At 49.5% G+C, this 27,499-nt stretch overlaps 1 protein-coding gene across 13 annotated transcripts in view; it reads right to left on the bottom strand.

Annotated features, from left to right (window-relative positions):
- Positions 1-27,499, bottom strand: part of mical3a (microtubule associated monooxygenase, calponin and LIM domain containing 3a) — a 247,027-nt gene that overhangs the window by 204,542 nt on the left and 14,986 nt on the right. Inside the window, exon 1 of one of the 13 annotated variants that reach the window (XM_052030892.1) lies at positions 25,959-26,038. The exons of the other annotated variants lie outside the window; for them this stretch is intronic. The gene's annotated coding sequence lies outside the window, so the exon portion shown is untranslated. Of the gene's footprint in view, positions 1-25,958; positions 26,039-27,499 lie in introns of those variants that run through there. 13 annotated transcript variants of the gene reach the window in all.

Raw genomic sequence — 27,499 nt, 5'->3', positions numbered from 1 at the left:
CCTGTAATGATTCTATTCATCAAATAGAATGGATTGCCCTACGGAGAGCTGGCACACACCTTCTACCCTGTAATGATTCTATTCTATGATTTGGCCAATTAAGGCAAGGGGTGACATTACAGAAAGCGATACTGGTGACCCAAGAAGCAAGACTGGTTCAGAACTGACAAGTTCATTCTGTGTTGAAATGATGGACAGGGATTCATTAATTCAGAGCAAGCTGTTACAGTGGGAACAGAAACAATCTCTGCAGAAGCCCACAGACATCAACACAGGGAAATTGGCCTCTTGACTCTGGTTAGCACTTATTCTTCATCTGACAGTATCTATAATTCTCTTACCCAATAACCTCTCCGGCACAGGACAAGGAGAGAGTTCCCCTGGTCCTCACCAGCCTCCATATTCAACAGACCATTCTCTGTAACTTCCACTGCCTTCAAAGAGATTCCACCACCAGACACATCTTCTCTGCTCCTCCCCTTTCACAGGGACCGTTCAATTGGTGGCTCCCTGGTCCACTTTTCTGTCCCCTCCAACCACCTTCCTTCTTACGCACTTCCCCCTGTAACGACAGGCGACGCAACGCCTGTCCTTCCACCTCTTCCCTTCCCACCACCTGGGGACACAAACCGCCCTTCCACCTGCGCTTCCTCCAATCCAGTGTGCCGCATTCCGTGTTCACAGTGTGGTCACCTCTCCGCTGATGAAACCAAACATAGATTCAGTGATTGCTTTACAGAGTCCCTGTGTTTAGTTCACAGGGATGACCCTGATCTTCCCGTTGCCCGTCACTGTAATTCCCCATCACACTCCCACTCTGGCCTATCGGTCTGTGACCTCCTGCACTGTCACAGCGAGGCCCAAAGCAAGCTTCCGAGTGGGCACATAGCAGCCTTCTGGACTCAATATTGAATTCTACAACCTCGGGTAACTTGATTTCTGTCTGTATTAGTTGCCCATTTGTGGCATTGGTTCAGCTGGCTTGTGTTTTTCATTTCTTTTTTTTATCTTTTTCCCTCTAGGAGTGGAGGACACGCCCATCCTGACATGACCTGCTCTGCATTTCATATCTCCTATATCCTTTTGTCTATGTTCTCACTCTCTAACTGCTCCCGTTCACTCACTGACCGGATGACCTTGTTTATGGCTTATCCCCATGAACACCCCAGTTTTACCCTATGGGAGACATCCCACTTCCCCACCCTCCCTGCGGCTTTAATGAACTTCGTTTGTCTCCTTCCCAGTTCTGATGGGGGGTGTGGGACATGAAACATCAACTGTTTCTCTTCCCCCCAGATGCAGTCTGACCTGCTGAGTATTTCCAGCATTTTCTCTTTTTATTTTAGATTTCCAACATCCACAACTTTTTAAAAAATTTTTATCCCCTACATCATCTTATTTCCTTCAAACATCCGTGGAATCCATTGTTAAACAAAAATGTACGGGTTAGGAAGTTGTGGGCATGCTATGTTGGCGCTGGAAGTGTGGCGACACTTGCGGGCTGCCCCCCAGAACACTCAGACGCATTTCACTGTGTTTTGATGTACATGTGACTAATAAAGATATCTTATCTCCCAGTGACCGGTGCTGCACACTCTCCCCTTTTGCCTGGAGCCCAATCTGACTGCTCGCTGAACCATCCCTTCATCACCACCTTTCCTTTCCCTGCTCTGTGAAACCCAGCGTTCCATCACCTTTAGATCCTTAACCCCACGACCTGCTACTTTTCACGTCTTGTGATTCTGAATCCCTAGGTCCTGCTTCACACAAATATCACCAAATTTCCTCCATTCAAAGTGTTTATTATTTCTTTTCAAATCAAGCGTACCACCACAGATCCACCAACGGTGAATTACATGCCTCCCCTCCATGGACCCTGTCTACACTTCCCGCTGGCTTGGGAAAGCAGCCAACGTTATCAAAGACCCCACCCACCCCGGACATTCTCTCTTCTCACCCATCCCAACAGGCAGAAGATACAAAAGCTTGAAAACATGCACCACCAGGCTCCAAGAACAGCTTCTATCCCACTGTTATAAGCCCATTGAATGGACGTCTTGTACAATAAAGATGAACTCTCGATCCATCAACTAACCTTGCCTTGGCCCTTGCACCTTATTGTCTGCCTGCACTGCACTTTCTCTGTAACTAGAACACTTTATTCTGCAGCAACGCACACAAAATGCTAGGGGAACTCAGCAGGTCAGGCAGCATTTATGGAGGAAATGAACATCATTCCCTTTTACCAACCCCCCCCCCCCCCCATCTACCTTCCCCCCCTCAACTGGACTCACCTATCACCTGCCAGCTCATGCTCCTACCCCTCCCCCTCTTATTCTGGCTTCTGCCTTCTTCCTTTCCGGTGTAAATGAAGGGTCTCAGCCCAAAATGTCGACTGTTTATTTCCCTCCATAGATGCTGCCTGACCTGCTGAGTTCCTCCAACACTTTTTGTGTGTTGCTCCAGATTTCCAGCATCTGCAGAATCTCTTGTGTCTCCACTATATTCTTCATTCTGTTATTCTTTTCTTTTTGTACTACCTTGATATACTTAGGTAAGGAATGATCTGTCCGGATGGCACGCAAACAAAAGTTTTTCACTGTATCTCAGTACATGTGTCAATAACAAACCAATTAACAACTACATGTGTCCATCTTAGTCTAATTTCCATGTGCACACTATTCTCTCAAATCACTGATACACATGGTGTGTGGAGGTTGCCCAGACTGAACCCTGTGGAAGATCCAGCAACCTGGGTTCAATTTCCGCCGCTGTCTGTAAGGAGTTTGTACGTTCTCCCCATGTCTGCGTGGGTTTCCTCCAGGTGCTCCGGTTTCCTCCCACATTCCAAAGACGTACGGGTTAGGAAGTTGTGGGCATGCTGTGTTGGTGCCCGAAGCATGGCGGCACTTGCGGGCTGACCCCAGAACACTCTATGCAAAAGATGCATTTCACTGTGTTTCAATGTACATGTGACTAATAAAGATATCTTATCAGCACTGACCTCAGCCAGAGGAGCATTCCTCACTTACGTCCTATACCCAACAGCTTCTCCTTCTCCCATCAGCACAACATGCAACACATTAAAACCCAACTCACTCTACTTGTCACCTCCTCAATGACTGATATGACAACAAGGAGTATTTACAGTGGATGATTGGTGTCAGAGGGGCTCCATCAACCACATATAGTTTGGCAAACAACGCAGATGCTAGAAGTCTGAAATAAAAACAGAAAATGTAGGAATGCTGAGGAGGTCGGGCAGCATCCGTGGAGAGAGAAACAGTGTTGATGAACTTTCATTGGAACAGGGAAAAGTTAGAAGAGAAGCAGAGGAGGGAGGGGAAGGGGTGAGGAGAATAGAGGGAATATGTGTGATAGGATGGAGACCAGGGGAAACTGAATGATACAAGTGGTGAGGGTGCTGGCTGAGAGAGGGAGGTGAATGCTTGTTATGACTTGTCCGGGGAGGATGAATGAGGAAAGAGATCTCACTGGTTTTTTAATCACAAAACTTCCAAATTGGCTAAATCAGTGTTTCCAACGGAGACTGCATCAATTCATTCCATTGCCACTTTCTACAACAAAACTATGTAGTAACTTGCTGTAAAAGTACTTTATGTATTTCATAGTGCTCCTACACTGAAGCCCCACATGAGGAACAGCACCTCATCGTTCATCTGGGCACACTGCACCCCTCAGGCCTCAATACAGAATTCAACAATTTCAGATAACCAGCCTCTCCGGTTTGTCACAAGTGGCCAGATCTGATGAATGGTCGTCAACATGCAACGTTAGCTCGGTTTCTCTCTCTCCGCAGATGCTGCGTAACCTCTTGAGTATTTGCAGCATCTTGTGTATTTAGAGTCAGTTAGGCCTCTGGTGAACCTCTTCTCCCAGAGACCTTCTCCCCTGCTTGGTGCACCCAATGAGATGTAATGGGCCCTGTAACCCCCTCCTGGAGAAAACTACCCATGGTTACTTGAAGATAATTTGGACTAACAGCATGTCTGGCTGCCTGGTACCCCACTAGGTGCATCATAGAAAGTCACAGCCTAGCAGCCAAGTCATTGGCTCCTTAACCACATCTCAATCGACAAGGTGAACTTGCTTCGATGCTGCTTGGCTTAATGCATCCAAAGTCTCCATTAAGGCAGGAAAACTGCAGGGGTATTGGTATTAGTTCATTATTGTCACTTGTACTGAGGTACAGTGAAAAACTTGTCTTACATACCGATCGTACAGATCAATTCATTACACAGTTCATTGAGGCAGTACAGGGTAAGAACAATAACAGAACACAGAGTAAAGTGTCACAGCTACAGGGAAGTGCATTGCAGGTAGACAATAAGGTATAAGGTCACAACAAGGTTGATTGTGAGGTCAAGAGTCCATCTCATCGTATAAAGGAACCATTCAATAGTCTTTTCACTGTGGGATAGAAGCTGTCCTTGCTCCAGAGACTGGATGGAGTGAACTCCTGGCCAATAAAGACAAGAAAAAACTCCACCCAGACATCAACAAGAACAGAAAATCTAGGAGTGGGAGGAGGCCGCTTGGCCCTTTAGCCGGCACCGTTATTTGTCGAGCTCACGGCTGACCTTCAATCCCCAGTCCAGATTCTCTTAATGTGCGGAAATCCATCGATCTCGGTTTTGAGTGAACTCGGTGACAAGAGCTCTGGAGTAGACAGCTGCAGAGATTCACCACTTCAATTCCAAATGAAGAAATTTCCCTTCACCTCAGTCGTAAATGGCCTCCGCCTTGTTCTGAGACTGTGCCCCCTGGTCCTTGATTCATCAGCCAGGGGAAACACCCTCCCTGAACTTAGCCCATTGAGCCCTTTAACAATTTTGTAAATTGAGATCTCTGCTCATTATTCTAAACTCTTCAGAAAACAGGATGGTCTACTCAATCTCTCCTCATGTGGCAAACCTGCCACTCAGGTAACCAGCACAGTGAATCTTTGTTGCACTCCTCTTATGGCAAGTACATCCTTTCTCAGGCAGGGTCACCAGAACAGCACACAATACTCCATGTACAGTCTCACCAAGGCGCTGCATAATTGCAGTGATAGGTGATATCACCTCTAACGTTATCAAGCCTGGCCTACACTTTGCATCACTATCCATCACTGGGATGCCTCACTGGGATCCATCCAGCTGGGATGCCTCACATGTTGGTATATCTGCACCTTACTGAACAAAACCAAACAAAATCAGAACATGGAGAGAACAGAGCTAAAGTGAAATGATTTGAAGTCTCACACGCAAAATGCTGGAGGAATCAGCAGGTCAGGCATCGTCTACGGAGAGAAATAAACAGTCAACATTTCGGGACTGTTAAATCATCAGTGGGATGTGGGTGTTGCTGGCAAGGACCATTTCAGTTACGCACTCGGCACTGCTACAGCCCCACACACCCTTCATACAGTGGTGGCAAGTGTCTGCAGAGCAGTGAGGGGCATTTATTTTCAGCATGGAATGGATCCAGAGTACAAGGGAGTGGCAGTGGAGATTATGTGGATGATAATTGATGTTAGGTGTGTTCACCTCACTGATCCCTGGCTCGGCAGGATAGTAACAGGTTGGATCAACCAGGTCTGGACGCACTGGAGTTCAGACAAATGAGAGGAAATCTAACCGACATGTACAAAATTCTGACCAGGCGGATGCAGGGGAGGCTGTTTCCCCAAGGTGTGGGCTCTAGAACCAGGGCTCATGGCCTCAGGACACAGGGTAAGGAACTTTGGACTGAGATGAGGAGAAATATCTTCCCTCACAGTGTGGTGAGCCTGGGGATTTCTCCGTCGGAATAACAACGTGGGAGGAGGGGGAGGAGTACATGTAGGCAGGTCTTATTCCGGCTTCTGCCCTCTTCCTTTCCAGTCCCGATGAAGGGTCTCAACATGTTTATTTTCTGTTTATTTCTCTCCATAGATGCTCCATAGGTGCCTTGATGACACTGAGGACAGTGCTGGTAAGGTTCATGTTCTGGAGCATGTAGATATCAAGAGAGAGGATGTGTTGGAGCTGTTAGAAAATATTAGGACAAATACATCCCCGGGCCCTGACGGAGCATTCCCCAGACTGCTCCGTGAGGCGAGGGAGGAGATTGCTGAACCGTTGGCTAGGATCTTTGAGTCCTTGTTGTCCACGGGAATGGTACCGGAGGATTGGAGGGTGCAAATGTTGTCCCCATATTTAAAAAAGGTAGTAGGGATAGTCCAGGGAATTACAGACCAGTGAGCCTTACGTCTGTGGTGGGCAAGTTGTTGGAAAGGATTCTTAGAGATAGGATCTATGAGCATTTAGAGAATCATGGTCTGATTAGGGACAGTCAGCATGGCTTTGTGAAGGGCAGATCATGTCTCACAAGCCTGATAGGGTTCTTTGAGGAGGTGACCAGGAAGATTGATGAGGGTAGTGCAGTAGATGTGGTCTACATGGATTTTAGTGAGGCATTTGACAAGGTTCCACATGGTAGGCTTCTTCAGAAGGTCAGAGGCCATGTGGATTCAGAATTGGCTTGCCTGTAGAAAGCAGAGGGTTGTGGTGGAGGGGAGTGCATTCAGATTGGAGGGCTGTGACTAGCGGTGTCCCACAAGGATCGGTTCTGGGACCTCTGCTTTTTGTGATTTTTATTAATGACTTGGATGAGGGGGTAGAAGGGTGGGTTGGCAAGTTTGTAGATGACGCAAAGGTCGGTGGTGTTGTGGATAGTGTGGAGGACTGTCGAAGGTTGCAGAGGGATATTGATAGGATGCAGAGCTGGGCTGAGAAGTGGCAGATGGAGTTCAATCCGGAGAAGTGTGAGGCGGTACACTTTGGAAGGACAAACTCCAAGGCGGAGTACAAGGTTAATGGCAGGATTCTGGGTAGTGTGGAGAAGCAGAGGGATCTGGGGGTTCATATCCACAGACCCCTGAAAGTTGCCTCACAGGTGGATAGGGTAGTTAAGAAAGCTTATGGGATGTTAGCATTCATAAGTTGTGAGATCGAGTTTAAGAGCCGCGAGGTAATGATGCAGCTCTACAAAACTTTGGTTAGACCACACTTGGAGTACTGTGTCCAGTTCTGGTCGCCTCATTATAGGAAGGATGTGGAAGCGTTGGAAAGGGTGCAGAGGAGATCTACCAGAATGCTGCCTGGTTTAGAGCGTATGGATTATGAGGAGAGACTAAGGGAGCTAGTGCTTTACTTGTTGGAGAGAAGGAGGATGAGGGGAGACATGATAGAGGTATACAAAATATTAAGAGGAATAGATAGAGTAGACAGCCAGCGCCTCTTTCCCAGGGCACCAATGCTCAATACAAAAAGGGCATGGCTTTAAAGTAATGGGTGGGAAGGTCAAGGGAGATATCAGAGCAAGGTTTTTTACCCAGAGTGGTTGGTGCATGGAATGCGCTGCCTGGGGTGGTGGTGAAGGCAGGTGCATTGGTCAAATTCAAGAGATTGCTAGATTAGCATATGGAGGAATTTAAAATAGAGAGATATGTGGGAGGGAAGGGGTTAGATAGTCTTAGGCGAGGTTTAAAGGTCGGCACAACATTGTGGGCCAAAGGGCCTGTATTATGCTGTACCTTCCATGATTCTATGATGCTGCTTGACCTGCTGAGTTTCTCCAGCATTTTGTGCGTGTTGCTCCAGATTCCAGCATCTGCAGAATCTTTTGTGTCTCTGATTTGAAGTCTATCTCTGCATCTAGCTGGGAGACATCACTGCCAGCTTGGAGCACCACAGTACAGACATCACAGTGTAGGAGCTGAGAAAAGTTCCCTCCGCACCACCTCATCAAGCACTGACAGGGAAAGGATGCCTCACTTTCGCCTGTGACTGCACAGGAGGACTCATGCTCAGATCCGACTTTTCCACACAGCTATCTTTGAAAGAATGTTCAGAAGGGTTGGAATAGAAATACTTCCACAGCAGCGAGCCGTTCCCGAGCTGATCACTGCGCAGGGTTCCTCCTCAGCAACTGTGCATATTGTGACCGTCTGTTTCTCTCCTTTCTGTGAACAACAGACGCCGAGTGGGACATGGGGCCCCTCCCTGTAATTAGTCAGCTCCAGATGGAGTCTGCCTCTGTGCCAGAGCAGCACACCAGCTGAACCTTCTGCTGCTTTCCCTTCGCAAACATCGGCTGCGACTCACATCGCAACAGGCATACCAGTGCAGGACTGAAACACTCTAACCTGTGGTGGCATGCACCTTTTAGTTAAGTCATCAGTGGGATGTGGGTATTGCTGGCAAGGACCATTTCAGTTACCCACTCGGCACTGCTACAGCCCCACACACCCTTCATACAGTGGTAGCAAGTGTCTGCAGAGCAGTGAGGGGCATTTATTTTCAGCATGGAATGGATCCAGAGTACAAGGGAGTGGCAAAGGAGATTATGTGGATGATAATTGACGTAGGGGTGTTCACCTCACTGATCCCTGGCTCGGCAGGGCTGTTATAACAGGTTGGATCAATCAGGTTTGGGCACCCTGTTCAGAAAAATGAGAGGAAATCTAACCAAAATGTACAAAATTCTGACCAGGCGGATGCAGGGGAGGCTGTTTCCCTAAGGTGTGGTCTCTAGAACCAGGGTTCATGGCCTCAGGACACAGGGTAAGGAACTTTGGACTGAGATGAGGAGAAATATCTTCCCTCACAGTGTGGTGAGCCTGGGGATTTCTCTGCCACAGTCGCTGAATATACTTACAGAGATAGACTGGTTTTGAGAAACAAAGTACGAAGGGGCGGGGGAAGAGAGCAGGAACTGGTATTGAGATAGAGGATCAGTCATCTTTTTGTTAAATCATTAGTGGGATGTGGGTGTTGCTGGCAAGGACCATTTCAGTTACGCACTCGGCACTGCTACAGCCCCACACACCCTTCATATAGTGATAGCAAGAGTCTGCGGAGCAGTGATTACTGCAATGAATGGTCCACCTACTATTCTTCTGTTTTGGTGGAGTGTTGGTACAGTATGTACAATGTATATTTAAGCTATATCTGCTATGCATGATATACAAGGTATATAATTAAAGAATTTTAAACTTAAAGCATAGTTAGACTAGGAACTAGAATAGTTCAAACAGCACAAGCACTACAGGTTAGCAACACTATGACCACTTTGCACTAAAATGGACTGTTTTGTTCCAATTGTGTTTTCTTATAAAAATTGTGTATAATTTATTTTACTTATGTTTTTCTTGTGAGTGCTGCTTATATGATGCTACGTGCTTGTGATGCTGCCTGCAAGCAAGTTTTTCATTGCACCTGTGCACACATGAATTTGTGTGTATGACAATAAACTTGACTTTGACAAGGGGTGACAGTTCAAGGGGATGTGGTCTGTGTTCTGGTTTGCTGCAACCTTCAGGACCACCCATGAGGACCTTTGAGCCCTAGCATTGTGGAAGGGTGCCAGACGTTCAGGCAAAGCATGTCCACAGTCTGAGAGTACGGGCTGAATCCACATCAGCCTGCTTGCTAATGACCTCCCCTTTCCTATAGCCAAGGTGTTATCAACTGAAGCAATTCCTTCCTGTGGATCTATCCACTCAGCTGAGTCAGCAACCCTCACCCTAACACTGGCAACGCTTGGCACAGCAATCGACACATCAGTGTCACCTGGGAGTTGTGGGTGAGCCAGGCTCCCACCAGTGAAGGGAGTTATGAAAGGGGTGACGGGAGAAATGCATCGGGAACACTTGAAGTGGTATTGTGGTTGTAATGCTACGCGAACAGACCCTGCTTGTGTCTTGTTCCATAGTTGGCAAGTGTATTGCCAGCATTGTCGGCACAGAGCTGGCATGTAGCAACACCTGGAAGGTTAAGATGCATGGGATCCATGGTGAGTTGGCCACTTGGATTCAGAGCAGAAGACAAAGGGCAGTGGTCAATGGGACTTACTCCAGCTGGAGGTCTGTGACCAGTGGTGTCCCTCAGGGATCCGTACTGGGACCTCTGCTGTTTGTGATGTATGTAAGTGACCTGGATGAAAATGTACATGGGTGGGTCAGTAAATTTGCAGATGGTACGAAGATTGGTGGTGTTGTGGATAGCGTAGAAGATTGCCAAAGGATACAGTGGGATATAGATCAGTTGCAGATACGGGTGGAGAAATGGCAGATGGAGTTCAACCCAGCCACATGTGAAGTGTTGCACCTTAGGAGATCAAACGTTAAGAGACAGTACACTGTTAATGGCAGGACCCTCAACAGTGTTGATGAGCAGAGGGATCTTGGGGTCCAAGTTCATAGCTCCCTGAAGGTGGCTACACAGGTTGATAGGGTGGTAAAGAAGGCATATGGCATGCTTGCCTTTATTAGTCGAGGCACTGAGTTCAAGAGTCAGGAAGTTATGTGGCAGCTTTATAAAACACTGGTTAGGCTGCATCTGGAGTATTGCATTCAATTCTGGTTGCCCCGTTACAGGAAGGATGTGGAGGCTTTGGAGAGGGCACAGAAGAGGTTCACCAGGATGCTGCCTGGATTAGAGGGCAGGTGCTATAAGGAGAGGTTGGACAAACTTGGGTTGTTCTCTCTAGAGCAGCGGAGGTTGAGGGGAGACCTGATAGAGGTTTAGAAGATTATGAGAGGCATAGGTAGAGTAGACAGCCAGTATCTTTATCCCCAGGGTTGAAATGTCTAATACCAGAGGACATGCATTTACGGTGAGAGGGGGCAAGTTCAAAGGAGATGTGCAGGGCAGGTTTTTTTTTACACAGAGAGTGGTGGGTGTCTGGAATGCGCTGCCTGGGGTATTGGTGGTGGAGGCAGATACAATAGGGGCATTCAAGAGGCTCCTAGATAGGCACGTGAATGTGCGGGAAATGTAGGGATATGGATACTTAAGCAGAAGGGATAAGTTTAGTTGGGCATTTGATTATTAATTTAGTTAGATCAGCACAACATTGTGGGCCGAAGGGCCTGTTCCGTGCTGTACCATTCTATGTATCTGGACACACAGATGGAGCAACTGCCCCACTACCAGCTCCTCTGGTGCCTGGCCTGTGTGCTTTGAAGGCGAGTCACTCACGCACTGCGCCTCTCCATTGCTCCACTTTATGTGGGACAGATTGCAAATCCACGAGGCTTGTGCCCTGCCGATAATGTCTCAGGGACAAACCCTCCGTTCAGTGCTGGCGCCTCAGTCCTCTATTCATTCAGATCCGGCAAGTGGCAGCAACCTCTGACGAACCTCTTGCCTCACACTCCCTCCATCAGGGCAAGTACCAAATCACCACCTTAGGAAGGAGAGGGAGGGAGTGGGCGGAGTATGGAGAGGTGCCCAGGGAGGTGGGAGGAGGGTCGGAGAGCTCCCTAGGGAGGGGGGTATGCAGAGTTGCCCAGGGTGAGCTGGAGGGAGGGAGGGAGGGGTATGGGGAGCTGCCCATCCCAGGGAGGGAGGGAGGGAGGGATATGGGGAGCTGCCCATCCCAGGGAGGGAGGGAGGGAGGGATATGGGGAGCTGCCCATCCCAGGGAGGGATATGGGGAGCTGCCCATCCCAGGGAGGGAGGGAGGGAGGGGTATGGGGAGCTGCCCATCCCAGGGAGGGAGGGAGGGAGGGATATGGGGAGCTGCCCATCCCAGGGAGGGAGGGAGGGAGGGATATGGGGAGCTGCCCATCCCAGGGAGGGAAGGAGGGAGGGATATGGGGAGCTGCCCATCCCAGGGAGGGAGGGAGGGAGGGATATGGGGAGCTGCCCATCCCAGGGAGGGAGGGAGGGAGGGATATGGGGAGCTGCCCATCCCAGGGAGGGAGGGAGGGAGGGATATGGGGGAGCTGCCCATCCCAGGGAGGGAGGGGGGGGAGGGATATGGGGAGCTGCCCATCCCAGGGAGGGAGGGGTATGAGGAGCTGCCCATCCCAGGGAGGGACAGAGGGACCGAGGGGTATGGGGAGCTGCCCATCCCAGGGAGGGAGGGCGGGAGGGGTATGGGGAGCTGCCCATCCCAGGGAGGGAGGGAGGGAGGGATATGGGGAGCTGCCCATCCCAGGGAGGGAGGGATATGGGGAGCTGCCCATCCCAGGGAGGGAGGGGTATGAGGAGCTGCCCATCCCAGGGAGGGACAGAGGGACCGAGGGGTATGGAGAGCTGCCCACTGCAGGGTTAGTCACCACTGGTGTAACTGGAGTCCCAGGCTGCTATTGCAAGATGGCGCCGGAGTGGGACTACTCGTTGCAAACTGCTCTCTGCAGATCTACGCATTACTTCTACTATAATCGTTCTACTCTTTTAAATTTAAATTCTATGTACCTGCAATGCACTTCCCTGTAGCTGTGACACCATTCTGCGTCCTGTTATCGTTTTTACCTTGTACGACCTCACTGCACTATGTAATGAATTGATCTGTACGATCGGTATGCAAGACAAGTTTTTCACTGTACCTCGGTGCAAGTGACAATAATAAACCAACTCCAATACCCCCAGAGCCAGCACCACACACTGAGCTGGGCCAGTAACAGGGACATCGCACTGGAGCAGGGACTTCACTGGGACTGGATGCACTCCCTGTGGATCAGTCAAAGGGTGGGATACACAGGGCCGGCTCCGTCCTGAATAAGTGGCAGAGTGCCAGTGACCCAGAGCCCACATTCCATTCAAGTACTTTGCCGCACCCTTCGCTCAAGTGTCAGACCTGGGATATTCAGTCACTGCGACACCCGTCCCAAGGTCCTCCATGCAAGGCCCAGGATCACAGGCTACCACTCGAGTCGGGAAGGGCGGCACAGTGGCACAGCTGGCAGAGCCGTTGCCTCACAGCGCCAAAGACCCGGGTTCGATCCTGACCTCCGGTGATGTGTGGAGTCTGCCTGCTCTCCCTGTGACCGGGTGGGTTTCCCCTGGGTGCTCCAGTTCTCTCCCAAATCCTAAAGACGTGAGGGTCGGTGGCTCAACTGGCCGCTGTAAATTGCCCCTGGTGTGGTGAGTGGTAGAAACCGGGAGATGGGGAAGGAATGGTGGGCCTGTGAGTGAGAATAGGCTGCAGGGAATTAAGTGAAGGAATGGGATTGCTCTAGAGAACTGTACAAGACAATGGGCCAAATAGCCTCCTCCTCTGTGGTGAGGAACTGTCCTTAATCTGCAGAAGTCCTTCCTCCATGGTCCTATTTCATACCTTGATGTTCTGTCTGGTCAAAGCTGCAGGACACAAGTCTTGAGCTAGTTCCACATACCTGTGTTTGGCCCATATCTTTCTAGTGCTTTCTTATCCATTTACCTGTCCAAGTGTCTTTTAAACACTGTAATTGTACCACTTCCTCTGGCAACTCATTCCATATTCCCAAAACTGGTCCTTGGGTAAGACTGTGACCATTCACCTTATTTGGACCCCTCATGATTTTATAAACCTCTAAAAGGCCTCCCCTCAAACAGGGCAAAAAAGTCCCAGCCTATCCACTCCCTCCTTATAACTCAAGCCCTCCAGTTCAATTGAAACCTCTGACAGAGGTGGGAGCAAACTGGAGGAGTGGGTTTTGGTGAAGCTGGTGACGGGGAGGGGCACACCTTTGGCCCACAGAACATGACTCTCTCTGTCATTATAAGTGCCAAGGTAAACCAGTGTGGCCCAAAAGCCACGAAAGGCTTCATGTTATTCTACTTAATATACGAGACCTAACCTGCGACTGACACCATCAGAATACAGAGACCTCCAGTACCAAAACACCACACCAACGCTGACTACCTATTGCCCATTTGCACTATTACCATGTTATTCTCTCTACAAGCAACTCCCCTCAGATTGTACCATTCACTCACAGACTAGGGGCAATTTACCACAGTCAATTAACTTATCAACCCACAGGTCTCCTGGATGAGGGAGGAAACCGGAACACCCAGACAACGTGCAAACTCTATGCAGACAGCAGCTGAGGTCAGGATTGAACCCAGGTCTCCGGTGCTGTGAGGCAGCGACCCTACCAGCTGCACCAGTGTGCCGCCCTATTGTACCTGCCAGACTTTTGTACATCTTTAAGGACGGGTTGTATGAGAGAAAAGTGGTGAGCAAGTTAAAAAAAAAGAGATATTTAGGGCAGGAACAAGTGGATTTTAAGCAGCATCTTAAAGCAGGAGGTACACGAGCAAAGTTGAGTTTACTGACCTATGCACAAGTACATGTATGCACAGATGCAATGAAAAACTTGCAGCAGCATCACAGGCACATAGCATCTTTTAAGCAGCATTCACTAGAAAAACATAAATTAAGCATAAATTATACCTGATTTTTTACAAGAAAGAACATAATGAGAACAAAACAAAAGACAAAGTTCATTTTAACGCAAAGTGGTCATAGTGCTGTAGTGATTAGGGTTGTGCCGGTTGGTTCAAGAACTGAATGGTTGAAGGGAAGTAGCTGTTCTTGAACCTGTTGGTGTGGGACTTCAGGCTTCTGTATCTCCTGCCCAATTTAGTACAAGACTAGAACACATATGACAATCTCCAGAAACAAATATTTATGTCCTTACAAACTGATCTGATGGCTTAGACCAAACTGACACAGTATCATTCACTCCATCAAAGGGATAAACTAGTCTGTGGCTCTGATAGTGAGTGAGGCACAGGCAACAGACCTCCTCGCCCACATAAATACACTTGGGTCCCTAATGATTACAGCTCACAGGCACAAAGCACCAGTTATCTAGGCAGTGCACTGTTCAGGAAGCCCATCCTGGTTGTAACACAAACACATGGAACAGGCGATACTGCAGCGGAGACTAGCTGAGAGACACGCTTTATGAGGAGAGCACTACATGAACATGGGGCAAGCAGCAATGCTGCGGGTTAGGTGGAGATGTGCAGGGAGAGAGGCATGAACGATGGTGGGACTGTCCGAGATCAAGGAATCCGGGGAGCACAAACTCCACACAGTATCTCCTCAGAGAGGATGAGTGGGCTCATCTGCATTTCAGACCTTCGATTAGTATTTTAGAATTGAAAACACAAGGTGATCCGATCACCTGTTTCTGTGATGGTGGTTGTGGGGTAAGTGTCGTGCAGGGGTGAGAAAGAACACCCCTGTGCTTGGAATAGTGCTCTGGGTTATTTACAATCAGCTGAGAGGGTGTTCAGGGGCATACCTTTCTGATGGGACATCAAACCAGCTCTCCCACAGTGTGGAGCTCCCTCAGTACCATGCCTCCCACAGTGTGGAGCTCCCTCAGTACCATGCCTCCCACAGGGTGGAGCTCCCTCAGTACCATGCCTCCCACAGGGTGGAGCTCCCTCAATACTGTCCCTCCCACAGTGTGCTCCTCCCTCAGTACTGCCCCTCCCACAGTGCAGCACACCCTCAGTACTGCCCCTCCCACAGTGCGGCACACCCTCGGTACCGCCCCTTTTTTTTAATAATAAACGTTTATTCACTAAAAGCACTACAAAAGACAACCAGTGTCAATACATTATATCTAATACAGAAAAGAAGAAACTACTATGGTCGAGAATGCAAACTAATACTAACGAAACACACACGCGACGCTACACCCATCAACGTGACACGCGACACTTCAAATAAGAATCGCGTTCGTACCGTCCACGACACACACGATCCCCTGAGGAAACCGCGTGCTCCCTCTCTAAACGCACCCGCGCGCGCACTTAAGTGCGGAAGACGGGCAGGCAGGCCGACCTGCTGGTACCCTCGGCCGCCCGCCGCGGCGTCCCGTGGATGGCCAGCTTGGCCAGGCCTCAGTACCGCTCCTCCCACAGTGTAGCACTCCCTCAGTACTGCCCCTCCCGCAGTGTAGCACTCCCTCAGTACTATCCCTCCCACAGTGTGGCACTCCCTCAGTACTATCCCTCCCACAGTGCGGCACTCCCTCAGTACTACCCCTCCCACAGTGCGGCACTCCCTCAGTACTGAGCTGGGAGGATCAGTCTCGAGTGTGCTCATGTTACTGGTGTTCTCTATAAAGACACCTGGGCTACCCTAAATCACCACCACAGCTCCATGGGGGTTCAACACAGGTGGTGCAGCCCGAGCACTTCCGTCCCATGTACTACCTCCACTCAACACTTACTGAGTCACTCTTGACACATTTACCCTGCATCCATCCCAGGCTGTGCCTGCCCTCGGGGACACGGTACCTGACACAACTTGCCTCTGAAATGCACCCTCAACTGAGACAAAAGGTCCTGAATAGTTTGACAGGAGCAGAGAGCAAATAAATCAAAGGACATAGAAATATTAGGAAGGGTGAGCAAAGGGCGTGTGAAGGGAGGAAGAAGCAGAGCGCGGCAGGGTGGAGCTTACAGTCTGGGCAGGCCAAGGCACGACTGTAAACTGCCGAGACGAAAATCTTGAAAACCTGCACCGAGAGGGTGCAGGTAGCAAGGTTTGGAGAAGCCTCACCTTCTTCTGGGTGGTTGTGAAATGGGTGGGTATAATACTGAGAGAGAGGTGAGATACTATAGAGGGACGGGGGTTTGTGGACTGGGAGCCCCGACAGCTCAGTAAGCAGAGGGGAGAGGAGTGAACGTATCATTGTGCATAGCTGGTTTCATCACAGTGTGATGACTGGTTGCACCAAGGTCTGCTTTGGCAATTCTAATGTGCAAGAATGCAAGAAGCTGCAGAGGGTAGTGGGCTCAGCCAAATACATCACCGGCACATCCCTCCCCACCATCGGCAGTGTCTAAAGGAGGTGCTGCCTCAAGAAGGCAACATCTATCCATTGGTGGGCAAGATCCCAACCATCCGGGCCATGCCATCCTCTCGCAGCTGCCATGGGGCAGGAGGTACAGAAGCCTGAAGTCCCACACCACCAGGTTCAAGAACAGCTACTTCCCTTCAACCATTCGGTTCTTGAACCAACATGTACAACCCCTCAGAATGACACTATGACCACTTTGCACTACAACAGGCTTTTTTTTGTTCTATTTGTGATCTTTCTTGTAAAAATTGCAAATAACAGAAATGGGAGCAGGAGGAGGCCATCTGGCATATCCAGCCTGATCCGCCATTCAATAAGATCATGGCTGATTGGCCATGGACTCAGCTCTACCTACCTGCCGTTTCCCCATAACCCTTAATTCCCCTCCTATGCAAAAATCTATTTAACTGTGTCTTAAACATATTTAATGAGGTAGCCTCTGCTGCTTCCCTGGGCAGAAAATTCCACGGATGCACTACTCTCCAGGAAAAGCAGTTCCTCCTCATCTCCGTCCCAAATCTATTCCTCCAAGTCTTGAAGCCATGTCCTCTAGATCTAGTCTCACCTACCAGTGGAGACAACCTTCCTGCTCTATCTTATTGATCCCTTTCATAATTTTGTATGTTTCTATCAGATCCCCTCTCATTCTTCCGAATTCCAGCGAGTGTCATCCCAGGCGACTCAATCTCTCCTCACAGGCTAACCCCCTCATCTCCGGAATCAACCTGGTGAACCTCCTCTGTACCGCCTCCAAAGCCAGTATATCTTTTCTTAATTTACGTTTTTCTTGTGAATGTTGAGTATCTGATGCCATGTGTCTGTGGTGCTGCTGCAAGTTTTTCATTGCACTTGTGCATGTGACAATAAACTTGACTTTGTCTGGGTTGCAGAATCTCAAAAGAACCATCCTAGCAGGGAAGACCCTACAGCAGCTATTTTGGCCTTGACATCCTTCAGTGTGGAATAATGTACTGCTGTATGATGGATAGTCTCTGCACCATTGCATGAGCAACTAAACAGTCAGTGCCAAAGATACCATCACCAGATCACTGATGCCAACAACTGTCAGCCGGCTCCCAACACGCAGTTCAACTTGCAGGCTGGCACAGTGGTGTAACTAATAAAAGATGCTGCCTCCCAGCGCCAGGCGCCCAGGTTCAGTCCTGACCTCCTGGGTTGTTCTTCCTGTGACCAAGTGGTTTCTCCCCCTAATGCTCCAGTTTCTTCCCTCATCCCAAAGACGTGGGTTGGTGGGTTAATCGGCCGCTGTAATTCACCCCTAGTGTGTAGGTGAGGGATAAATTCTGGGAAGAGTTGACAGGAATGTGGGGAGAATAAAAACAAAGGATTAATGTATGAGTAAGTGTAAAATGAGTGGTAATGGTCAGCATGGAGTCAGTGGGCCTGTTTCCGTGCTGCAAGTCTCCGTGACTCTCTCCATGACATCGGTGACCAAGAAACAAACATCAGCAAAGTCTCCCACAGCCCCATCACCAATCGCACCTCACTCACCAAGATCATGGCTCAATCCAAGGAAACCAACAGGGAGCAGACCCTGATGCTCAGTAGCAATAGAGGCCTCAGCGGAACAACAGCAGCACCTCACACATCATCCCAAACCCCATGGAAATGATGCCGAGATTGGACGTTGCCCACAATGTACGAGTAGCACTGAATGGATTCAGGCCACACAGGTGAGATGTAGCCACCTTTTACACCAATGGAAACTCAAATCAAGTCTTATTTGTGAAAGCAGCAACAGAAGTTGACCAGACTCTTGCCCTCCCCATTCTCTCCGGGGGCACATGGTCAAAGTCAGCATCAGAACCCGAGACCTGGGCAACAGCAGAGGTGTTCCTCCCAGGGCTGTGTGCGCAGAAGCAGCCAGATTTTAAAGGGAGCTTAAGTTTATGGTAGGTTCACGGCAGGAGGCCGATCAGGACAGCAGGGAATATGGCACTGTAGGGCAAGGATGGGGTTTCCAGAGGCTCAGGTGCTAAGACAGGGTCGGTTGGGTGATATAAGGAGATTCTGACCAACTTCCACAGATGTATAATGGAAAGCATTCTGACTGGTTGCATCATGGCCTGGTATGGAAACTCCAATGCACCGGAACGCAAGAGGCTACAAAGAGTGGTGGACTCAGCCGGTTCCATCACAGGTACAGCTCTCCCCTCCATCGAAGACATCTATAAGAGGCAAAGTCTCAGGAAGGCGATGCCCATCATTCAGGACCTCGACCATCTGGGACCTGGCTTCTTCTTGATGCTGCCTTCAAGGAGGAGGTACAGGGGCCTGAAGACCCACACCTCAAGCTTCTTCCCCACTGCCATCAGGTTCTTGAACCAACCTGATAAGCCCTAATCCTACCTCAAACTTTATTTTCCTCAACTTGCACTAATTGTTTTATGTTTATTTATTGTGTTAAGTTATGTATAATTTACGTTAAATTAAGTTTATGTATTCTGTGTTTGTAATGTACTGTGCTGCTGCTGCAGAATGCTAATTTTCATGGCATTTATACCCAGGGTACGTCTGCTCATGACAGTAAGCTAGAACAATAAAAACAGAATAGATTGGTAGAACTTCCTCCGTTCTGATAAAGGGTCACAGACCCAGAACGTTGACTAGGGAAACAAAGGACTGCAGATGCTGGAATCTAGATGAATAAACAAGATGCTGGAGGAACTCAGCAGGCCAGGCAGCATCCGTGGAGAAAAGCAGGCGGTCAATGTTTTGGGTCAGGAACCTTCTTCAGGACTGATGATAGGAAAAGGGGGAAGCCCAATATATAGAAGGGAAAAGCAGAGCAGTGATAGGTGGACAAAAGAGGGGAGGCGGGGTGGGCACAAGGTGGTGATAGGTAGATGCAGGTAAGAGACAGTGATAGGCAGGCGCGGGGGAGGAGGGGAGAGCAGATTCCGTCTTGGGACCTTACAGCCCAACGGGATGAACATCAAATTCTCCCACTTTAAACCAACTCCCCCCGCCCCCCCACCCCCACATTGCCTCTTCTTTTCTTCCCTTTCCTAGCCTATTTCTCTTTTTTCTCCTCACCATTTTTTTCCTCCCCTCCCGCACCCCCCATGCCTCCTTCCCTTTGACCCATCCTCCGGTGGATCTGCTCTCCCCTCCTCCCCCACACCTGCCCATCACTATCTCCTACCTACATCTACCTATCACCACCCTGAGCCCACCCCACCTCCCCTCCTTTGTCCACCTATCCCTGCTCTGCTTTTCCCTCCTATATATTGGGCTTCCCCCTCTTCCTATCTTCAGTCCTGAAGAAGGGTCCTGACCCAAAACGTTGACCGCCTGCTTTTCTCCATGGATGCTGCCTGGCCTGCTGAGTTCCTCCAGAACATTGACTGTTTCTCTCTCCACAGATGCTGCCTGACCTGCGGAGTGTTTCCAGCATTCTCTGTTTTTATTTCAGATTTCCAGCGTCTGCAGGCTTTTTCTGATTTTCACTTAGCTGGGTGTCGCTACTGGAGTGGAGGGAAGCAGTCTGAATTACAGAAAGGATGAAGGATGGAAAGCTTGACAAAATCAGATTGGTTGAACCTCCGACAAGAACCAGGGTGGGGAACAGAGTGCATAAGTGTTAGTGGGGAGCCAAAGAAACATTGTCATCCAATCCTTGACCCCCTACGTTATATTCCATCCGTCGTATTCTCCTGTTCACTGTCAAGGTGGATTCTGGTCTTGTCGGCATCAACGGGGAACCTGACATGATTATGGTCACAGACTGACAGGAACTTATGGTACAGAAAGAGGCCATTCAGCGTGTTGAGCTGGGAGAAAAAACTATCCAGGTTTATGTCTTGCTCAGGCACTTTGAAGGTTACAACAGTGTCCTTCAGAAATAAAACACTGCAGAAGCTGGAAATCTGAAATAAATACCAAAACGATGCTGAAGATACCACAGATCATGCAGCATCTGTGGAGAAAGGAAGTGTGTGTCCTACTCTGCAGGCTCTTGTCATAGAACATACCAGCAGCACAGCACACAAACAAGCTCTTCGGCCCACTATGTTGTGCCAAACTAATTAAGCTAGCAATTAAACGTCACAATGTTCGTATCCCCCCACCCTCTGCACATTCATGTGCCTATCTAACAGTGTCTTAATTATCTCTATCATATTTGCCTCCACTGCCACCCTTGGCAGCGCATTCCAGGCACCCGCCACTCTCTGCGTTTAAAAAAAAGTTGCCCCGCACATTTCCTTTGAACTTACCCCCTTCTCATTTTAAGTGTATGCCCTTCCATATTGGACATTTCGACCCTGGGAAAAAGATATGGCTCTCTTCTCTGACTATTCCTCTCATAATCTTATAAACTTCACAGGTCACCCCCCCCTCAGCCTCCGCTGCTCCAGAGAAAACAACCCAAGCCTGTCCAACCTCTCCCCATAGCACATGCCCTCTAATCCAGGCAGCATCCCGGTAAACCTCTTCTGCACCCTCTCCAAAGACTCCACATCCTTCCTATAATGGGGCGACCAGAATTGAATACAGTACTCCAGATGCGACATCCAGATTTAGAAAACCCATCCTTTTCCTTAGTTGAAACATACTTGCTCAGAAACCTTGGCATCTCCTCCTCATACAGCCCCCTCTGCTCAACCTTCAGCAGCTCATTTTTTGCTCCAGATTCCAGCACCTTCAGTCTCTTGCATCTATCAGAGGGGGCTTTTCACTTCGGTCCCAGTCACAGAGAATGTAACCTACGGCATTGTTTCAGTGCGGTGTCTGTCAACATTGTCATCAATCCGTCAACAGACACAGTAGTGTAGCGGTTAGCGTAACACTATTACAGCACCAGCGACCCGGGTTCAACTCCCGCCGCTGTCTGTAAGGAGTTTGTATGTTCTCCCCGTGTCTACGTGGGTTCCCATATTCCAAAGACGTATGGGTTAGGAAGTTGTGGGCATGCTGTGTTGGCACCGGAAGCGAGGCGACACTTGCGGGCTGCCCCCAGAACACTCTACGCAAAAGATGCATTTCACTGTGTGTTCTGATGTACGTGTGACTAATAAAGATATCTTATCTTAGCTTATAAATGGAGGGTTACAAAAATGATGAGGAGAAATTTGGAGGAAGCAACACATTCAGGAAAGGAGGTCGTACGTGGGGTGGCATTTCCTCGGAGAGAGGGATCGCATGTTGGGTTTGAGTGGTGCCTTTCATTTCGTTCAGATATCCTTAAGTAGTTTACGATTTGGGAGCGTGATCACTGTTACAATATGCAGGGAAAGAACAGCCAGTTTGAAAGTGTTGAGGAGGGATGCAGTATCCAAGGAGAGAGATCCACTCACAACACTAGCTCACATGGGATCCAGGAAAGGTCAGCGGGTGCTCAGCAGTTTTGTGGAAGTAGGAAGGAGGGTATAAAGAGCTAGGTCCTGTCAGTAAGAGGGGGTGGGGAAAGGGAGCTGGGGAGACATTGGAAGGCAAGCTGACGGTTGGGAAGGGTCTTGAGGAAGTTCGACCAGCACGGCTAGCTGGATGGAATCAGAATCAGGTTTATTATCACTGACTTGTGTGTTGTGAAATTTGTTGTTCTGCGGCAGCAGTACAGTGCAAAGACATAAAATGACTATAAATTACAAAATAAATAAATAATGTGAAAAAGAAAGGAATAATGAGGTAGTATTCATGGACCGTTCAGAAATCTGACGGCGGAGGGGAAGAAGCTGTTCCTAAGTCGTTGAGTGTGGGTCTTCAGACTCCTGTACCTCCTCCCCGATGGTAGTAATGTGAAGAGGGCATGTTCCAGGTGGTGAGGGTCCTTAGTCATGGATGCTGCCTTCTTGAGGCACCGCCTCTTCAAGGTGTCCTCGACAGCAGGGAGGGTTGTGTCCATGATGGAGCTGGCTGAGTCTACAACCCTCTGCATCCCCTTGCGATCCTGTACACTGAAGCCTCCATACCAGATGGTGATGCAACCAGTCAGAATGCTCTCCACTGTACATCTGTAGAAACTTGCAAGAGCCTTTGGTGACATACCGAATCTCCTCAAACTCCCAGCGAACTAGAGCCACTAGCATGCCTTCTTCGTGATTGCATCAGTGTGTTGCGCCCAGGATAGACCCTCCGAGGTGTTGACGCCCAGGAACTTGAAGCTGCTAACCCTTTCCATCGCTGACCCCTCAATGAAGACTGGTGTGTACTCGCCTGACTTCCCCCTCCTGAAGTCCACAATCAATTGCTGACGCTGAGCGCAAGGTCGTTGTTGCGACATCACTCAAACAGCTGATCTAACTCACTCCTGTACGCCTCCTCTATCAACAACAGTGGTGTCATCGGCGAACTTATAGATGGTGTTTGAGCTGTGCTGAATGGATGGAATCAGCCTTGGAGGCAATACTCGCAGTTATAGTGAAGGCAGGTACAGAGGCAGCGGAGGGGGGGTTCGTAGCAGAGCAAAGATGTTGCAAGTTATCCTTGCACGGTGAGCAGCTTTGGCAAACCAGATCAGGGCGAGGTATTGTTCTGATGGTGAATGAGATGTTGACCAAATGAAGTCTACATCCCCTGGACTTAAGGGGCAGGGATGAGGGGTGAACCAGGGCAATAAAGAGCAAAATGTGAACTAAGGTATCAAAAGTGATGTTGATGGGCAGCTTAGTATGTTGGTAGCAATGGAAACCATAGACTAGACCTGGGAAATTGAAAGTCCAGTTGGAGTTCCCTTGAAGAGAGGTTTTCCCAGGATTGAGACACAGGGAGCAAGGTGAGAAGAAGGAGCATGTGTGACAAAATGAAGGTGAGAACGTGATTAAAGATCGTTCCATAATTAAGACAACAGGCATGGTGAAGCATACAGATGGGAGGGTCAAGGAGGGGTGGCGTGGTGGCTATGAAAAAGAGCTGAGGAGTTTACCTGGAGACAGACAGAGACAGAGAGAGTATGAAGGTGGGAAATTCAGGAGAGCTGTAAGGGTCGAGACAGAGGTTGAAATCAGCAAGATACTTAGCAGTTAGCGCAACACTATTACAGCACCAGCGATCGGGGTTCGATTCCCGCTGTCTGTAAGGAGTTTGTGCGTTCTCCCGTGTCTGCGTGGCTTTCCTCCAGGTGCTCCGGTTTCCTCCCACATTCTAAAGATGTACGGGTAGGTTAATTTGAGGGTTTAAAATGGGTGGCGCGGACTCGTTGGGCCGGAAGGGCCTGTTACCACGTTGTAAATAAAATTTAAAAAAAAGAATGAGAAATTGCTGAGTGCAGAGACTGAGGGAGGAGGAAGTGAAGAAGTCTCAGTGACAAACACTGTGTGTAGTAACGATGACTGTACAAGAGAGACAGCTGTACTATCCTGGGAATGTTAGATGACACTGTGTGGGAGGCTTTGCTCTGTATCCAATAAACATTGTACTTGAATGAGACTACTTGAGAAGGTGTAGAGGGAAGTCTAGTCTGAACGTTACTTGCGCTGGAGCAACTCTGGGGACTATTTTCTCTGACAGTGTTAAGACTACCTGGCCTGATCGTCTGAACTCTGTCAGCTTAACACTGAACGTCATCCCTGACCCATACGATTACCCAGAGAGCCCATGATACCTCAGACAGCAGTTAACAAGTAGTACAAAGGCCCTTAATCATCTGTGTGCAAAACTGCAACTGGTTAGCTTCTGTAAATGTTTGTCTGCAACATCCAACGTACCAGAATCTCCCTCGGCCCTGACAATCCCTGCCACCCCTGCAGACAGAGCCAGCCTGCTCCCCGCGCGATATGCAGGGGCCGGCCGAGCTAGGGGGCTGCCCCGACCACGGATCAAGAAGCAGGGTATCCACCCAGCTCCGTACCTTCAGCCGGAACCGCTCCACTGCACCGTCCATGATCCCATCAAGGTCTCAGCTTGGCACGGCAGGAGGCCAAGCCCGTGCGATCAACGCCCCTGCAGCTCAATCCACCGGGCAGCCCTCTCTCTGCTCGGAAGCGACGGCTGCAGATTCTGCTCACAGATGCAGCAGATCCTCCACCCTGATGCTCTCCACCTCAGAAGTAAATCGGCCTTGCCAGGGTTGTCATGGTAACGAGGCAGGAATCCCCAATGATCTCAGACAAAACAACTGCAATGTCAAGCCGCTCGTGTGTCACGAGGAAAGCAGCTCGGCTGCCACAAACAGTGGCGCAGGACCACTTCACACTGGTGCTCCCCACCCAGGCAGCGTACCTCCTCCCGGGGCCTGCGCTGTGCTGGCTACAGAAACAAAAACTGGGCAGCGCTTCCAGGGGAGTCGGGGCCCGTGAGTGAACACAGGCGGGATGAAGAAAAGCAACACAGCAAGTCCTTGGTGAACACAGTGCAATGGGGCCAGTGCAGGTAGCCGCTGCCTGAGACACCACCACTGGTCTGACTGGAGGGGAGTTGCTGAGGGAGCGTCACTGGAGGGGGTGGGGGGCCTGAGGGATCGTCATGAGGGGGCGGGGCTAAGGAGGGAGAGTCACTGGAGGGAGCGGGGGCTGAGGGAGAGTCACTGGAGGGAGCAGGGGGCTGAGGGAGAGTCACTGGAGGGAGCGTCTGGAGGGGACTGGGGGGCTGAGGGAGCGTCACTGGAGGGAGCAGGAGTGTCACTGGAGGGAGCATCACGAGGGGGGGCTGAGGGAGTGTCACTGGAGGGACAAGGGGCTGAGGGAGCATCACTAGAGGGGGTGTCACTGGAGAGATGAGGGGCTGAGCGTCACTGGAGGGGCCGGGGCTGAGGGAGCATCACTGGAGGGAGTGTCACGGGAGGGAGCGGGGCTGAGTGAGTGTCACTGGAGGGAGCGGGGGGCTGAGGGGGCAGGGCTGAGGAAGCGTCACTGGAGGGACGAGGGGCTGAGGGAGTGTCACTGGAGGGGCCGGGGCTGAGGGAGCGTCACTGGAGGGAGCGTCACTAGAGGGAGCAGGGGGCTGAGGGGGCAGGGTTGAGGGTGAGTCACTGGAGGGACGGGGGCTGAGGGAGTGTCACTGGAGGGGGCAGGGCTGAGGGAGCATCACTCTACTGGGAGGGAGATCTGACAACAAGGTGAGGAGTGAAGGAGGAGTTTTTGGAGATGGTGGTGGGGGCGGACAGTGACGTGCAGAGTGGGATAGCCAGTTTGGGGAGGTGGAGGTTACAGAAGACAGATCCCTCTGAAACGGTACTGCCCTTCCCCTCCCTCCCCCCAACATATCCCTCACAAATAATTCGATAGACAAGCATTAAAAATAAACTGATATCCATCATGAATAAAGAACAGTCCAGCACTTAACTCAGCGCAGAATGTGCTAACACGCTTTCACAATAAATGACATAATGTAAAGCAGTCAGTGTTCTCACCCAGGCAAGCACAAGAGGCAGTGTTTAGAGCGAGGCCGAACGAACTGTGATGAGGTAAGTGGCCAATTATTCCACTGTTTGGGTGGAGTCGATTGCAGGATCAACGTTGCCCCAAGGCACCTGGAGAATGTCTCCTCTCCCTCCAACTGATCTCGCCCATCCTCCTCAGTAAAAGCAGGCGAAAACTCTGCTTAATGCCCCTTTCAGAAGGCTCAACAATAGTGCAACTCTCCCTCAGTACTGACACAGTAAACCTTATAAAACAGCATGCCGTAAAATGGTTACTAACAAAGCTGCTGCTCAACAGGAAACAGCTCTTTTGACTCTGTGTGTTCCATGCTGCCTTGGAGACACAAGTGACTGTTACAATTAGGCACAAGTCTTTTCCATTGGTTCAGTGTTCCACGGCACCATGTACCCAGCTTCACCCCTCTCCCTTTGACTAGCCACCTCACATACAAACGTCAAGCACAATCGTTTAAACACACACACCACACACATTCAACATCACAGGCGCGCCGCAGAAGAAATTTCAGAGCATCTCTAAATGTGGTCTTTCTGCCACATATCCCACTGAGTTGCATCTCAGTGCATTCCCTGCCAACCTGCATCGGGTGAACGGATCTTCCGATGAAGAGGTGTATCGGAGCCTGTAAGGACAGCTCCCGGCACACCTCACTGTCTGAAAATGTGAAGAATCTGAAAAATGCACTCTAATTTACAGCACACTGATTGCAGACAAGGCAATAAGGTGTAGTTTTCCAATTATGGACACACACACTAACACAGCATGGAGCTGCACTGTGTATCACACTTGGGTAGGGGCCATACATAACACTCTCTCCTAACTGGCTCCAGGGATACTGGTGAACTAATCATCAAGAGTAACATCACAAAGCAATCAGAATTGCCAACAGAGCAGTGGGATTTATTTTTAGGTGTAGATTTCAAAATAACCGTTAGTTCAAATTGTTTGAGATTTTATGGTTATAATGAGCTAATGAGATTAAGGTGGGTGGCGAGGTGTAATTGGTATTGGGTATTGGTTTATTATTGTCACTTGTACAGCGGTACAGTGAAAAACTTGCCTTGCATACCTATCGTACAGATCAATTCATTTACACGGTGCAGTTACATTAAGTTAGTACAGAGTGCATTGATGTAGTACAGGTAAAAACAGTAACAGTACAGAGTAAAGTGTCACAGCTACAGAGAAAGTGCAGTGCAGGTAGACAATAAGGTGACAATAATGACAACAGTGTGAGGCTTCAGAGGAATGTAGACAGGTTAAGTGAATGGGAGAGGACAGTTGATGGAATACAGTGTGGATAAACATGAAGGCATCACCTGGCAGAAAAAACAAGAGGAGTGTATTTTAAACGGTGAGGGATTGAAAGGTGTTGGTGTTCAGTGGGACCTGGGGGTCCTGTCATAAATGACTGAAAGTTAACATAGAACCATAGAACACTACAGCATAGAAAACAGGCCATTCGGCCCTTCTAGTCTGTGCCGTAACTTTATTCCGTTAGTCCCATTGACCT

The sequence above is a fragment of the Pristis pectinata genome, chromosome 15 (assembly GCF_009764475.1).
Source record: "Pristis pectinata isolate sPriPec2 chromosome 15, sPriPec2.1.pri, whole genome shotgun sequence".
Lineage (NCBI taxonomy): Eukaryota > Metazoa > Chordata > Chondrichthyes > Rhinopristiformes > Pristidae > Pristis > Pristis pectinata.
This window is presented reverse-complemented; position numbering and strand designations above follow the sequence as displayed.